Source organism: Rhagoletis pomonella, unplaced genomic scaffold, assembly GCF_013731165.1.
Source record: "Rhagoletis pomonella isolate Grant_MI unplaced genomic scaffold, Rhpom_1.0 Rhpom_scaffold_00010, whole genome shotgun sequence".
Lineage (NCBI taxonomy): Eukaryota > Metazoa > Arthropoda > Insecta > Diptera > Tephritidae > Rhagoletis > Rhagoletis pomonella.
In genome coordinates, this window is record NW_023458564.1 from 28840702 (window position 1) to 28854015 (window position 13314).

The 13314-nt window shown below is 34.6% G+C and overlaps 1 protein-coding gene across 1 annotated transcript in view; it reads left to right on the forward strand.

Moving 5' to 3' along the window:
- Positions 1-13314, forward strand: part of LOC118746213 — a 150456-nt gene that overhangs the window by 88169 nt on the left and 48973 nt on the right. The window lies entirely within an intron of this gene.

The window sequence follows — 13314 nt, forward strand, 5'->3', positions numbered from 1 at the left end:
TGGGGTGCGTTCAGAAATGCATCAAGCCAAAGCATCAGTCTCTTTTTTACTTCCAAATTATAACTCCTGCAGACGCGTTATTTGCGCAACTAAGTTCCAATTAGGCATTTAACCGTGGTTGCGCATATGGCATATTTCTATCAATTACAGTTTAGAAATAAATGCGTCTTATGCTTAATGCATTTCTGAACATATCCATGGCTGATAAACGGATAGTAAGTATTTATGAAGAGAATAAGTGTTTGCAAAACCTCCGATTAACGGAATAAGAGCTAAAAAATATTGGGGCGCTTTCTTGTTTCCGTACGAGTCGAAAATCTTGAATTTTTCCATCATTTCCATATAAAAATTTCAAATATTCGATACGTACGAAAACAACAATATGCCCTTATGTTAAAAGAAAATTATTAAATATGAATATCTACAAATCTATAAGGCGTGTTATGTCATCAGAGGGTGGCCGAAATTGATTTTTATCGTCAAAGTATGTAACATCAGACTTGAATTTCTCGTCGGCACAAATGCCCAGCTAAGCACCTATTTTCACAAAGTTATAAACCATTTTCCTTTGCAATGCCCATAGTATAGGTTATTAGGTTACCTTAATTTAAAAATTTTTATTTTAGAGGATAAGCAAAAACAAAAAGAGTATCAAAAGCAGGTTGGGCTTTTTAAAAAGTGGCATGTAGCTGCATTGTTTTTGGTACTAACACTTCACAATTTCTATTGAAGGTGTATTTTAATATATCCTACCAAAATCATTGAAAAACCAGAGACTTAAAATTATTATTCTAATATTTGAGAACAAAAATGTCGCCTTGTTTAAGAGAATTTTTTTTTCGTCTTTGTATAACTTTATTACGAGAAATAACTTTTTTCGGCTCGCTGGACGATTATTTTCAGATGGAAATCATGGTGTAATAAGTAATAATAATAAAATATAACAATAAATAATAATGGTGTTATTATTCCACCATGGGTTTTACCATCCCTGCAAGAACAGCGACTATCATTTGACAAATCATTTGAGTAGCAAGACTAATAAGAGATTCCTATCACTGGCTACCTACAAGTTAATAGGTTTGTTCGTCGAGCAAAAAATTTGTACGAATTATCACAATTTTTGCCCAAATCGCGTTCGTGAAGACCAAAAAATTATCCAACACTCAAAAATTGTGAGAGCAAAGTGACAGTTCTCTTGGAGAGAAGTTGCAAATTCTTCCTGGAAAAAATTTTGCCAGCAAGAATTTGCAAACACGAAAAACATGTGGTTGTGGCGCATGGTTGCATTTTTGTCTACAATAATTTGAATAAATTAGTTCGTTAAATTTAAAAATTTATAAACGAGCGACTTTTTTATGAAAAAAGGATGTAAATAATTGTTGATATAATTAATTTAGTTAATTCCAATGATTTGAACTTAATTCGGCTGAAAAAAATTGTATTCGGTATCGGAATGCAATTGCAACCAGAGTCCATTTAAGAAACCTGACAGCTATTACGATGAAGAAATTGAAATGTATGTTAAAGAAAGTCAGAACAACAAGAAATATACATGTATATCCTATTTTTGGCCATCCGAAAGAATGTAAAAATTTACAAAAATTTTTTATGTTTGAAATGCAACCGTGGACGCCAGCTGGCAGGGAAACTTGCAAATTCTTGCAAATTTGCGTTCGTGCAGAAATTTGCAAGTTTCTCAACATGAGAGAGAATTTTTTCTTACTCTCTGATATTTTGAGTGTTGGATAAATCTTGCTGGATTTTCGACGAACAAACCTATTATCAAATTAGGAGCGTTCCTTATCTCCCAGAAATAGTCGGAAAAGTCCGAAGTAGTCAGATTTAGTCCAAAAAGCGTTCCTTAACTCGGAAATGACAGCAAAAATGAGAGAGCAACACTCAGTGAGAGTGGCCCATATTATGAGTTGCATTCGATTTTCGACTGTGGTCGAAAGTGCTGAGCGAACGAATTTTCATTTGGTATTATGGCGCTCATTCGATGAAGAATTGCGCTATTGTGAATTTCGCTCGTTTAGGTTGTTCACAATAGTATATTTTTCACCGCTGAGAAGCTTTGTTTACAAATCGAGCAAACTAAATAGTGTGCTTATACATATTTATGTAAATTTGTTCTAATTAAAATGAAGTAAAAAAGAAAGCAAGTTTATAAAAACGTGGTAAAATGAGTACAACGAGTTCTGGTTCAACGATTCGTCAGAGGATGAGAGCTTAGTAAACTGGCCAGGAGTAGCAAATGTTTAAGAGAGTTTAAGTTTATTAGTCTTTCGAATATATTTTGATATAAAATATATTTAAGAAATTTGTCTACAGATTCAGTAAAAAATTCCGACCATCTAAAGAGGCGTTTGTGAGCCAAATCTATTTAAAATATTTTAAAACTATCAACAGCGCTACGATTTTGTTCTCAGAGATCGTGCCAACAGAGTATTGGGATTTTCTTTCCCAAGTAAAACCAGCCTTTCGAGCTTGTGTTTAGTATTCACGATGTTAGAACTGCATGAAATTAATAAAAATTGTTTAAAATTAGTGTCTAGCCGCCAAAATGTAAGAAAACATATACAAAATCATTAATTTTTCACAATTTTCTAACACTTCGCTACACCATCGAAAGCAAAATTCTGTTCGACAGAAAATTCGATACTCAACGAAAATTTCGACACGCTTGCATAGCGCATAATACGAATTTCACTTTCGATCTTCGATCTTCGATAGCCAGCGAAGATCGAAAATCGAATGCAGCTCATAATAAGGGCCAGTGTCTCTCATCAGTCCGAAGTAGTCGGATTTAGTCAGAAAAACTTTTTCTGGCAAAATCCTGAAAAGTGTCAAACTCAACTGAATTTAAATTAACGGAAATTAAAAAATACGCAAAAAGTGAGAATAATGTAAAAAGTAAAAAAAGTGAATTGAAATTGAAGGAGGCAAAAAAAAAAAAATGATATAGTAAGTGTTTATTGTGCTTGTGCTTGTGTGAATGTGTTTTGTACATACATTTCCATTCTTATTTGACGTTAGCTTTGATTTTAGTCCAAAAAGATAAGGAATTAACCTAATTATGAGTGATCAACCTTGATAGAAATATAATACTAGGTTCACATATAAGTAGGTTATCCTCATTTTCGAGCTTAACACCCTAATCTGTAATTATAACAAGAGATTAGCCATACAAAATTCGTCCCTTGTTAATCTGTAATTATAAAATAATCTCAGATTTAACCGATAACTTTTCGGTGTCCATCCTAGTTTTATCGATTGTTTTTGCGAAAGAGAGGAGAAATGCCAAATGTAAAAGTAAACAATAATGTACGCTAGCAAGTAAAAGAGGTTTGTAAGGGTATTTTTAATAAAATGTTAAGTTAAAATATATTTATATTGCTTATTATTGCAGAAAAACGTGATCACGGTGGCACAGAGAAGAAACTTAACTTTTCCTTGAGATGTAAGAATAACAAGCACAACAAATTTGACGGCTAATAATCTGAGATTTGCCTGTGTAAACGGGGTGATTAAAAAACGAGCTTTGATTGAGATAATATTGATATGTGAACATAGTTTTAGTCAGAAATGTGCAATCAAATTTGATGTAATAACCGATCAATCATGACACATCAAGTCTGACATGTTTTCATGTCATTGTTGATTACTCACAATTGATGTAAAAATTCATCAAGCGTGATCTTTCACGCATGATATAGAAATCTTTCATTAATGACACATGTAATACTTCTTTTTTAATAATCAGCCTCATTGCGTAAGTCGTAAATTAGGCTAAATTGTACGACTCGACAACATTGGCATTGTCTACTGACGTACTGAAATAAGTAAGCGACGAAAATCGTCGAAAACTATACAGTGCTGCCAAGTTTTTCCGTTTTAATACACTAGTCGAGTGGAAATTTTAGGCAATGACGTGAGATTTTCTATACGATTCAACTATCGAAAAACGACTTGCATTCGACACGACTCACGCAATGAGGGTGAATATCTGTGTACGTATGGAAAAGTAGCTTATGTCCAAAGGCTGGCTTTAGTTTAATGCGGCATTCCCTTTATTCTTTAAACGACAAGGTATTTTTTGATGAGTCTTAATAAGAATATTGACTTGCTAGTATCGGAACTTTATCTTGGACGTTTATTTGCCAAAAGTTTTTCAACGGCTAAGCGCCAGTGAGTCATTTGCAATCGTATGCTGCGAATGCCGATTTATATTAAAGCCCATGATACAAAAAAGAAGGTAGTTTCAATAAACAACTTTTGACGGATAATAAAATTTTTTGAAGTTTCATAAATTGTCAGTATTATCAACGGCCTTGCCACTTTGATAATATTAAAACAATACATCGGAGTATTTTCTTTCCCATATTTTTACCAATGTGAGTATATTTCAAATCAAAACTCACAATCAGTACTTGATATTTTTTTACTTACGTGGTTTGCCCCTCTTTTATTAAAAATATATAAAATGTAAACTGTTACATTGTAATTATTCTTTTTATTTTATAATAAAAACCATTAGTGCATTATGTTGTTATTTTTTTCATTTTCTTATTTTGATATACAATTTTCGTTTCTTTAATCTTGCGATTTAAAAATCGAATTCTAAAGAATGTTCCCAAATAAAATCTTTTTATAATATTTTGGTCCAAATTTACTTTTAAATTTCTCATCAGATTTAGCAAAAATTTTGGCTTTGTGGTTAGCGAATCACCATTAATTTCAACAAATTTTGAATTCAAAATTTCCAATGTATGCAAAAAACTTGAATTCGGCTTGTACAGACCGCCCTCCGATAAACAGTTAACATACGTATAATTTTGATCACTTTCTACATGCGTCCTGAAGCCTAGTTTTGTCAACCCCATTTTCGAAATTATGTAGCCGGCAAAATTTTCAAGTCCATCATATTCTACATCTTTGAGTGGACTGATGAAATCTTCTGCTTCATGCTCTTCTGCGAGCTACTTAAAAAAATTAGAATTCAAATAAAAACGAAAGGGTAAGGAGTTTACCTCGAGTTCTTCTTCTGCGGATATTTCAATATCGTTAAGTGGTTTGAAAACATTTTCACTGAGCAACTCCTCTTCAAATTTTAACATTACTTCACTTGAAGACTCAACATTTGTTTCCGTGCTCAAAATAGTTTCGTTTCGCCCTAATAAAGTTCATGCATACATTTTAGAATCTTTATGACAACAACAATAATTTCTTTAAGTGGTTAAAAAATTACCTAGAAGGTATGATCGAAATCTGTACTTGAATTCGAGAGGTGACGGATGGTCATGCAGCCCTCCTTTCATATATGTTCAATAACTTCACTAAACTTCACTCATTTTCATACATTTTTGTTTACTTTTACAAAAAAAAAAATATTATCTCTGGTGATCAGGTAGCATGAATTTTATGAAATGTCATAATTTTATTAAAAGTCAAATGGTTAGCAACAACAACGAATGTCATTAAATGGAACTACCTTCTTTTTTGTATCATGTTAAAGCCAGCATTTCGACATAAGCTACTTTTCCATACGAACACAGATATACATTTCCAGCCGATGTGTTTTTAGATTTTTTGGCTGAGCTCAGTTGTCTTCTTGATTTCTTTTTGGAACTCAACAGGACCTTTCTTAAATGCATCTATGTGGAATGAAATAGAATACCAAAAAAATTGTATTGTTACAAGTAATTTTTAGCAAAAAAAACCGACTTTAACTCTCATAAAAAAAAATATATATCATGATCCACTGATCGGATCTTAACCAGATTAGTATGGGACCAACTCTGAGACACTACCTTTTCGATGCAAAACATGGTCCAAAGTTATGCGGCAACATACATAAAAAAAATAAATAAATAAAAAATATTCCGACGAACTGATAACCTCCTCCTTTTTGGAAGTCGGCTAAAAAGATATGTACATATGTATACGGCAGTGGCACATAATTAGGGATACTATTTCTTTATAAGTTTTGACCATTTATTAAAGAACTTGCATTGATTTTTGAGAATTTTTTAACAAAGTGTGTTAAAAAGGTTTATATTTATATAGTTGTAAATAAATAAAGAAAAAATAAATGGTCAGAACTTGTAGTGTCCCTAATATGTGTCTTAGGATTGTGTCAACCATTATAAGTTTGTTTAGTGGTTTTCTCTCCCATCTGCCGTCCCAGTTAAACTGCAGCAATGCCTCGTCCGAAAATAAATGTTAAATACCGCTGGCTACGTCCTCGGACACCTTTTATTTTTATATGAAGTGGCCTTTTGAAAAATTTATGTACAGCAATTAGAGCGTGAAATATGTATTCCATAATAAAATTCATTACCATGGCTTGTGCATACTCTGGATCTTTCAATTTTGTGGATACAATTTTTTAATATTGGATTCGTAATTCAGTTTTCCTTGCTCATGGCGTTATTAAAAGCTCTTTTCTTCATTTTAAATGAAATATTTTATAAAACTTATCTTTATTTTTCCACAGCACTTTGAGTTTTGAGCATCTTTTCGTTTTGCGTCTTTATTTTTTCTGTTGATGTGCGCATTTGAACTTCTTCAGTACCAAGTACTTTATAATACGGTTTAAATTATTACGTTTACATATAAAAAAAATGTCATACCACAATAAAAACTTTTATTTTTACTTACTTTTGCTATGAGAGGGTCGAATAATGGTAAAATTATCGTTTTAAACTATTTAAGTTCAAAATTATATCCAAGTACTTCAGTACTCGACATTATTTGGCAGGTACAACTACTTTTGTTGAGCACAAAATGCAGCCCTAGTGAACCTTGCGGTTACTTTGGCAACCAACTACCGTTATTTCGGTAGCAGTGCACTTTAGCGAAAGCAGGCCAAAACGGACGGAAAAGTTCGAGAGTGGTATCAATCGACGCGTCTTAACGCCAACAATAACAATCCGAGACCGGAAATTAATGGTGAAAAAATTAAACATAATTTCGCTGCTTGCTACCCATGCATGCTACCACTTTGCAATGGGGTGCTCTCGTACTCTTTGAAATTTGGAATAGTATTTTTGCATTTCGTGCAATGCGTGCATCGTGCAAGACTTCGAGAATACACCTAATAACAAGAGACAGCAAAAAAATGAAGTGAGCGAGATGAGAGGAATGAGAGAAATATGTAGCAATTCCAACAACAAAACAACTAGCACAGGGTCGCATTTATATTGCTATGCTATTTTGCAAAATATATACATGGGTCTCGACGTTGCATATTTTACAGCGATAGGATATGTTATTTCCCATGTATTTTGTTGTTGTGTGTTTGCAAGTTATGAAATCCGTGCTACGTGCAATGGCTTTGCCAGATTTGGAGAATACCCCTAATGTTCCATAACGCCGTACTACAAATGGTTGATAATGTGTACTTTTCCAAAACGCATCCGAAAAGTTATCGAAACGCATTGTTAGAGTAATCAGGGACAAAGTTGATGCTTCTTTTTTTTTGGCTGCGATTGGCGTTGTTAAAATTGAAAATTACGGAAGGGTATTAATTGTTATATTGGATATTCAAAACATGCAATGTATGTGGTTGCAATGTTTCGCAACTCTGCATATACAAGCAGTTTAAATACCGCAGTATCCAAACAATGTATTGGTACGGTTTTGAAGTCAGCCAAACTCAGGGCCAGAAACATACACATGCTGCGCGTGCTAGAGACGATTGCACACTAACTCTACCTCGGTCAAGTGCAGTACCTGCACCACCTCCGCACTTGCTCTGCCTTAAGAACTCACCGGCAGTGGGCTACGTCCTACGTTGCCCAATGCTGCGCTGACCCGACCGCCTCCACAGCACACGTGGAGTTCGCCCAAGCATGACAACATTAATACAACCACGCCTCTACACAACACAACAATAGACACACACAAACAGACGTAACCGCACCATGATCTTTGGCATTCAAGCCTGTCGAATGATCGGAGGGGAACGCACTGGGCTGAGCAGATAGACGATTCGAAATTCTTCACAGTGAGCGACGGCGCTCCCACCAGGATTATGGGCAGCTGCAGTAGCTCGCCTGACATAAAAATCGTAAGCGCTGGTCTGATAAACAGCTTAACGTGGCGACCTACCCTGACTTTAGCTTCGCACCTTTTGCTCATAATCATCTCGACCGACTTTGCTTCCGCGGAGCACCGAACCTACATCCACTTTTTTAAACCTGATTGGAACGGCTTTGCGGAAGTTACTGAAAACAGTTTCTCTGCCCTTCCCACAGCAACCTACGTTCACGTAGCTGAGCGTAAGTTCCGCAAGGTTGTGACTGCCGCTGCAGCCGGCTTCATACCAGCCCGATGTAGTTCGCATCCCCGTCCGCATTTTCCTGCCAGCTATCTTTTTTTGTTATTTTTATATAAAAATATCGTCTAAACTTTAACCAAAACCATGTAAATTACAGTTTCAAACTCTGTACAAAATTAAGGTAAATTCAACAAATTTTCATCAAAATTTCAACTTTATTCTGAATTTTTAGAAATTTTTTTGGTATACAGTTTTATAGCCCACACAATTTTAGTCCAATGCAGTGCAAGTTTCAAGCGGCTAAAAAATCGCGAAAAGTCCCATTAAGAGAACTTAACCATTTCCATTTGAAGATGCCCAATAAAAACATGAATTTGAGATTCCGAGCCCTATTTATAAACTTGAGCTAATTTATGCGGCTGGAAAAGCCAAATTTGCAAACGGAATGCAATCGCAACCCTAGTCGATGTTCAAGAATGATAGAATACAAGATTGCGCCAATCGAGCTGAAAGCAACTGGCCGTGACGTCAAAAAATACCAGAATGAGAGCGCAAGACGAACTCGACAAGAAAAAGAGGAAGCATCGAACAAAAGGCAGTATTGCCAAGTTTTGAATTTGAAAAAGCAGCACCAAATTTTTATTGGTATATTTTATGGACTTTATATACATACATAATTTTATTGTAAGGATTCCGATTCAAATTAATAAAAATCAATGTTTCTTGCACGACGGTCGATTTCTTCTGGCATGATTGAAGGTGCTGCCACATATTTTCGCTTATGTCACCGTGCCATGATTTTGTTAAAATTTTTGTAAAGTTGCTTACCACACTTACGGTTGCTATAAATTTTGCGTACATTTTTTTAAGATTTTCTAATTTGGTGTCTTCAAACTAAAAACAAAAGCATAAAAAACGCACCAAGCACCAAACTCAAAAATTTTCGCGTTTTGAATACCCATTAAATTTGGCGCGAAAAGCATAAGTTGGCAACATTTAATGTAAACAAAAGTATTTTATGACGTCAGCGATAGGGTGGATGCTGTCAAATCGACGAAGAGAGGGTTAGCGGTCCGCGAATGGCGCGACCTTTATTTTCTGGATCGTGGTCGATGTTAGGAAACCCCACGATTGAGAGAAATAGAAGTTGCGCCAATCACGGTACCGCTATACCTCTCTCAGTGAATTTGACTGACTCGTTGTTTGTATGACGTCACACTTGTGCAACTTGTTTATGTTTTCCTTGCAACATTTTTTCTTTTTCCATTCTTGCTCACGTTTTGGCATTTCTCACTCGCAATTGCACCAGTGTGACGTCACACAAAAGTTATTCTCAAAAATCCTCTCAGATAGACGCAATCTTGTATTCTATCATTCTTGAGGAAACCCCAATACATATAGAATAAAAGATTGCGCTGATTGATGTAAAACTCGAGAGATTAACGTGAATATGTCATCGGCACATGCCGGCTAAGGTGCTGGAATCGAAGGCTCGCATCCTCACAGTATGGCCCTTATTATGAGTTGCATTCGACTTTCGATCTTCGCTGGTTATCGAAGATCGAAAGTGAAATTCGTATTATGAGCTATGCAACCGTGTCGAAATTTGAGTATCGAATTTTCTGTCGAACAGAATTTTCCTTTCGATGGTGTAGCGAAGTGTTAGAAAATTGTGAAAAATGTATGATTTTGCAATTGTTTTCTTACTTTTTGGCGGCTATACTCTAATTTTAAATAGTTTTTTTTTTTAATTTTACGTAGTTCCAACATCGTGAATAGTTTTAATAAATTTTAAATAGATTTGGATCACAAAATTTCTAATATATTGTATGTCAAAATATGTTCGAAAGGCAACACTTAAACTCTCTTAAACATTTACTACTCCTGGCCAGTTTACTAAGCTCTCATCCTCTCACGAATCGTTCAACCAGACCTCCGTTGTACTAATTTTTACCACGTTTTTATAAACCCGCTATCTTTTTTATTTCATTTTAATTTGCACAAATTTACTTAAATATGTATAAGCACACTATTTAGTTTGCTCGATTTGTAAACAAAGCTTGTCAGCGGCGAAAAATACACTATTGTGAACAACCTAAACGAGCGAAATACACAATAGCGCTATTTTTCATCGAATGGGCGCCATAATACCAAATGAAAATTCGTTCGATCAGCACTTTCGACCACAGTCGAAGATCGAATGCATCTCATAATAGGGGCCTATATCTTTTAAGAGTGGTTTCGGTGATCGCCTCAAGTGTAACTTATACATCTCTTGCTGCTTATTCAAATCCGCCGGTTACCACAAAGCTTGCCCCAATCACTTTCAGGGAAAAATGTTGGGTTATTTTTTTTTTTTAAATTCATGTAATATACATATTTAATTTAAACCGCTTCTGGAGTGACTTGACAGTTGTTTGTTTGGAGTAGTTCACAAATATACATTTATATTTATTTGATAGGCTGTCTCCCTTTGATTGCGGAATAGAGAGTAACTGAGCAACTGTTCCTAGTCAGAAGTTACAGGATTTAGTCCGGAGATTTTTTTTTAGTCTGTTCCTTTGAACTTCAGACTAAAACCTGTGGAACTGTCAAACTACAATTTTACGCTCTCAAATGAGAGTAAAAGGAGAACAGATGCAGAAGAGCATAGGAACGCAAAAAGCACTATTTCCTGTAAAAACGTCAGACGGTTTGTTTACACGTCATTGGTACTACACTGATTTGGCTGAAATATCACTAAATAATTATTAAAATCTATACATATTCAAATATTTCGTTGTTTACTTCCATTTTTAAACAAATATAAGGTTCTTTGCTTTCACCGCTTTCGGTTTTTGTTTGCACATGAAAATCAGCTGATCGTTTGACACTTTTCATGAACTTACAGGAAAAAAACTCCGGACTAAATCCTGTAACTTCTGACTATGAACAGTTGCTCAGTTACTCTCTCAAATGTGTTCCCACTTACAGGTTTTATGTCAATAGGAACGACTTCCTGTAAGTTCTGACTAAATCCTGTAAACCGGACTGCTAATGGAATAATGGAACCGACTATTTCTGTAAGTTCATGAAAAGTTTCAAACGATCAGCTGATTTGCATGTGCAAGCAATTACAAAAAGCGGTGAAAGCAAATAACTTTATATTTGTAAAAAAATGGAAGTACACAACAAAATGTTTGAATATGTATAGATTTTAATAATTATTTAGTGATATTTCAGCCAAATCAGTGTTGCACAAATGACATGTAAACAACCCGAGTGAGGTTTTTACAGAAAAAATGGTGCTTTTTGCGTTCCCGAGCACTACTGCATCTGTTCTTCTTTTACTCTCACTTGAGAGAGTAAAATTGTTTGACAGTTCCCCAGGTTTTAGTCCGAAGTTCAAAGGAACAGACTAAATATAGAAGTATTACACATATGGTTGAATGTCACTTTTCCGCCTAAAAGCCACATCAAACAATTCCTGAACAAAAATATATTGCGTTGCCAATTTATTTGGTTACGTTACATAAATTAAGCCTAGGTACCAATGGTGCTCTCGGATTTATTTCGAGGACCCCGGCATGATCTTGGTTTTTAAATAACTGATATTTATGTTATTGTTTTAAAGAGTTAAGAGTAGAAGATTCCTCCGCACCCCACCCGTCGATGAAGAAAATTTACATTCGAAAATGTTATGCAATCCACGTCATCCCAGAATTTTTCGCAAAGTCCATTTTTTCGAAATTATTCAGGAGCGACGAAAAGTCAATGTAGTTTGGCATTATCTGCCATTCTGCATCAAAAACTAAATTTTGAAAAAAGTAGATTTTGCACCTTTTGGTAGCGATATGCTTTCTGACGACCGCGGAACCAAACGAGAAAGTGAATTGTGGTAAAACCTTGGGTCTGCTAGTATTTAAGAATATACAGCAAAAGTTAAATGGATTTGATAAAAATTAAAATTGTTTTTTGTTTTTTTTTTTTTTTATATGTTTTACTTCCGTATGTGAGGCATTGGGCCGTATGAAAAAAAGTAAGCAATTGCGTTTTTTTAAATTTAAGACCTTTTACTCGAATTATTCAAATAAATTGAAGTAGAAGGTGTCAAATTTTAAGAAAAGGCAATTGCTTAGATTTTATTCATACGGCCCATTATTTTGTAGGTAAGTCGGATTCTATACATAAAATAAGCTAACACGTATTCTAAGATTTTTTTTTCTTGGGAGATATGATCCGTCAAAGTTGAATTTACTCGTGAATGTAACCAGTTATGCCCTTCATTAAATTGTTATATCTCGTGCATTGTGGAAGAATACAAGTGAGATATCTTAGGGTTGACAGATAGTTGACAGGGTGTTCAATATGGCGATGACAGTGTGAACAATATGGCAGCTAATATGGCATACAACACCGAATGGCCCGAAGTAGCCAAACTACGACCCGAATGAAACGCTTCGTGAAAATCCAGGGTTGCGAAGTGGTATTTTGTTGGAAAATATAAAAGCCAGGATTTTGTGCAGCGCCGAATTTTAACAAAAGAGGGTTTTGTGTTCTCAAGATGAACAGAAAAGGGTTGCTGTGCTGTTTCGTTTTAAGCTTATTTTAATCTTAATTAAATATTAAAAGGAGACAAAAATTAAAGCAAAAATTTAAAATATATGTACATATCTGAAAATTATAAATAAAATATATATTTTCACGAGAGACAAATTAAATAAAATGGGTTAACTTTAGGGGAAATATACTTATCAGATTGGGACAGATAGCGCTTTTACGTTATAAATAAAAATAATTCCTACTTAAATTTTATATAATTTTGGTAACGTATTTCTAAGCTGACCCTGAGATCTGTGAAATAATACATATTTATGTGCATATATTGTGTTGATTATGCTCTAAATCGCTAAATAATTCTTGCAGCAATCAGCACCATTGGAAAGTGAAGTGACAATAGGCTGGTTTTCTTTATACAGCCCGTTTTAAATTCATATTATTGTTATAATAAATTACAATTATTGTTTGTTTCCATTTCGGTCAACCGCGCA